Genomic DNA, 3,661 nt, shown 5'->3' on the forward strand with positions numbered 1-3,661 from the left:
AGCACACCTCAGGAAGGATATATTGACCCTGGAGAGGTTGCAGCATGACCATAATGAAACCGGACCTAATTGGGCTAATTTATGAGGACAGGTTGCATAGAATAGGCTTGTATTGCTTGAGTATAGAAGATTAAGGTGTGATGCTAATTGTAAGATATCACCGAGAGAGAGAGACCCCCAGACATGATAATCTATGTGAGACAGAGGATACCCCAACCCATCTCACTCAGAATTCTTGACCAATTCTGATCTACAAGGTACGGACACAAGTTCTTTAATCAAGTCAGAAAGTTTATTAAGTATCACCAAGATAAACAAAGTTAATTCTTAACATCGGCAATAGATATACAGTGAGACTTGGCTCTGATATTTCCGTTTCCTGCTTCCATGCTCTCTGAGTGCAGACTTCTCGTCTTTTCTTGCTGTGTTCTGTTGACTGCAGCCTGTCTTCTCCTAGCTGTGCTAACAATGTGTTGTAGCCGCCTTTCTTTTATCCCCATCGAGAGATCCTGCCCATGCCATGTTAGGCCATAGTTTGTCCTGGCCATTTTGATTGGATGAAGTTGAGGTCATTGGTACTCCATGGACCCCCTATGCCCCATGTAGGCACTTACAGGTGCTTCCTATTTTTCCAAAGGTTTGAAGATTCACATTTTTTTTAATAGCTCAACTTCCGCAAACCTGCGGTTTCACATTCATCTTATCCTTCCTTTCTGCAAACAAATCCTAAGTCTTTATCTCTGTCTTAGTCTGGTTCTAAGTCTTACCTGTTCCCTTGCTCTAACACACAGTTTTTAAGAGTGTACAGCCTGAAAAAAATGTTTTATTATAAAGCAAGCATTAACTTAAAAATACTTCAATATATATATTTTTCTTTCAGGGGAGAGCGCGAATGCAGTCCCCCACTACCACAAATTTTGCAGTCGTGTATCCTGCATTTGGGGACATCACAGGTGTCAGCACACCCAACGTGCAATGGGTTTGCCTCATCCTGGGGGAACCACCTTCATGATCATGGTCTCTCCCCTACCAGGTGCACATAATATATAATTAGTTCAATTAGCTTATCACCTGCCTAAAATATGTTATAGCTATAGCCACTGCTATAATGAACCATATTGAGTCACTGTGTTCTCACCTTCCATCTGCATAACTCCCCCTTTCCAGTGTGGGCTATGTGTCGCTCTACACATATATATCCTGACACTGACATTTTTCACTGAAACTGACTATCATGCATGGTGGGATAAGAGGATAGCTTAAGGGATTTTATGCCTAATGGCATTTGAAACAAACAGGATCCTGAGCTTCACTCCTTTTCTCAGCGCCATCATCTCTGGTCTGAGGAAGGGTCCCTATGTTTCCAGCCATCCCTTCTCTCCCACAGGTACTCAGCTTCCTATTGCCCCTTCACCTTCTATCCTTTTCAGGTTGCTGGTGGTGATTAGGGAAGGGTTTCCTTTGGGATGAGAACTTGTGGACAAGCTCATAATCGTCAGCCAGAGTCGCTGCCTGCCACCCTTTTAACTCCTTTTGCTTCTCCTGGCTTGGCTCCGGCTTTGTTAAATTCAAATAGCTTCTCCCTAGCCACTTCAACCCTTATGGGCTCTATCACCCTATGTCGGGTTTCCAAAGCTGTTTCGGTTCCCTGCACCTCTGCAAGATCTCCACTGGCTTTCTCCAGCCTTTTCAGCCTCTCTGGCCTGTCCGACTTTTCGGGGGTATTACCCTCCAGCCTGCCTTGGTTGTCTCTACCTCCCTATGCAGTACACATAGTCTGATCCCCCTTTCTAGCTGTCTTCTTTGGAAAGTCTCCTCTCTCTCTCCTTTTCTCTTACCCCCTCTCTCCCCCTCTCTCTTTCCTTTTCCCTTTCTCTTTCCATGCGCTCTCTTTCATTTTCTATTTCCTCGCTCCCTCTTTTTCTCTTGCTTAGAATCCTGGCTCTAGCTGTTTCTGTTCAAGCTGAAATTTCTCAATTTCTTCAGGTTCACAAACCAATTGTCTGGCCACGAGTTTTAAAAGTTCAGGTTTCCTGGCTTTTGGGTGAAACTCTAACTCCAGTTCCTTAGCTGCACTTTTATAATGCCTCTAGGAGTTTAAATTCTCAAAGGTAATTTCCATCTGTTCTAGAAAGGCAATGGCTTCAAATGTGGATGCTTTGCACTTTATTATTGTAAAGCCAAGAAAACCTGTAGCAGTTTTTTTTAATTGCTTCTAGGGAAGGAGTAATAGCTCTGGAGAGAGTGCAGAGGAGGTTTACAAGAACGTTGCCAAGGTTAGAAAAGAGTAGCTACGAGGAGAGATTGGATAGGTTGGGGTTATTTTCCTTAGAACAAAGAAGGCCGAGAGGTGACTTGATTGAGGTGTACAAAATTATGAGGGGAATAAATAGAGTGGACAGGATAAAATTGTTTCTCTTGATGGAGAATTCTAGAACCAGGGGACATAGATTCAAGATAAGTGGCAGAAGGTGTAGGGGGGACATGAGGAAGAACTTTTTTACGCAGAGGGTAGTGGGTGTCTGGAATTCGCTGCCCAAGTTGGTGGTAGAGGCAGAAACCCTAAACTCTTTTAAGAAGTACCTGGATCTGCACCTAAAGTGCTGTAAACTGCAGGGCTATGGGCCGGGTGCAGGAAGGTGGGATTAGAAATGGCAGCTGGGTGAACTCGGGCTGGCATGGACAAGATGGGCCGAATGGCCTCCTCCTGTGCTGTAACTTTTCTATGGTTCTATGGAACAATTTACTTTCCCCACTCCAATTCTCTTGTTGTCTGTGGGATCTATCTTAGATATTAGCACCCAAATTTCCTGTTACAGCCACATGAGGAGCAGTGGTGTATCGCTGCCAGAGCATACCAGAGCGCCGCTCCGGCACCTTCTATTTAAAGTCGGCTTGACTAACTCAATGTGGTCCGCAAACTTGTTGGACATTCAAATGACCTATATTTGAACAATGCAGTAAAGCTGCTCGTCCAACACAGGCTGATTCTTCCCTGTATTTGCTGCTGATAGGATCATTAGTGAGCCTATTGGCAGCAAATGCAGGGACAAACCAGCCTGTGATTGGAAGAGCAGCAAAGAGTGGGAAGGGAAGTGTTGAAGATAAGTTTTAGGGCCCAGGCAAGGCAGCCAGAGGAGCGGGGTACAGGTGAGGCAGTCAGAGGAGCGGGGTACAGGTGAGGCAGTCAGAGGAGCGGGGTACAGGTGAGGCAGTCAGAGAAGCGGGGTACAGGTGAGGCAGTCAGAGGAGCGTGGTACAGGTGAGGCAGTCAGAGGAGCGGGATCCAGTTCAGGCAGCCAGATGAGCGGGGTCCACACACAAGGCAGCTGGAGGAGTGGGGTCCAGGTGAGGCAGCCCGAGGAGTGGGGAGCACCGGCATCTGAGTAAGTAGGTGATTGAAGACTGTGGAGGAGAGACAGTGTGAGGGGCTGGGGGAGGGAGTGTGTGAGGGGGTGAGGGAAGTGTGTGAGGTGTTGGGGGAAAGTATTGGGGGTGGGTTAAGAGAGAGTTTGAGAGGGTGGGGGAGAGAGTGTGAGAGGGTGAGATGAGAAAGTATGAGGGGATGGGGAGTGAGAGGGGGTGGAGGGAGAGTATGAGGGCTGGGGGAGTATGAGGGGTTGTGGAGAAAGATTTTGAGGGGGTGGGGAGAGAGAGTGTG

At 46.8% G+C, this 3,661-nt stretch overlaps 1 non-coding gene across 1 annotated transcript; it reads right to left on the reverse strand.

Annotated features, from left to right (window-relative positions):
- Positions 1-877: 877 nt before the first annotated feature.
- On the reverse strand, positions 878-1,041 carry LOC144696831 (U1 spliceosomal RNA). The gene has a single exon (XR_013580246.1). It is a non-coding gene; the product is annotated as a U1 spliceosomal RNA (small nuclear RNA).
- Positions 1,042-3,661: the final 2,620 nt, after the last annotated feature.

Source organism: Cetorhinus maximus, chromosome 22 (genome assembly GCF_964194155.1).
Source record: "Cetorhinus maximus chromosome 22, sCetMax3.hap1.1, whole genome shotgun sequence".
NCBI classification, from domain to species: Eukaryota; Metazoa; Chordata; class Chondrichthyes; order Lamniformes; family Cetorhinidae; genus Cetorhinus; species Cetorhinus maximus.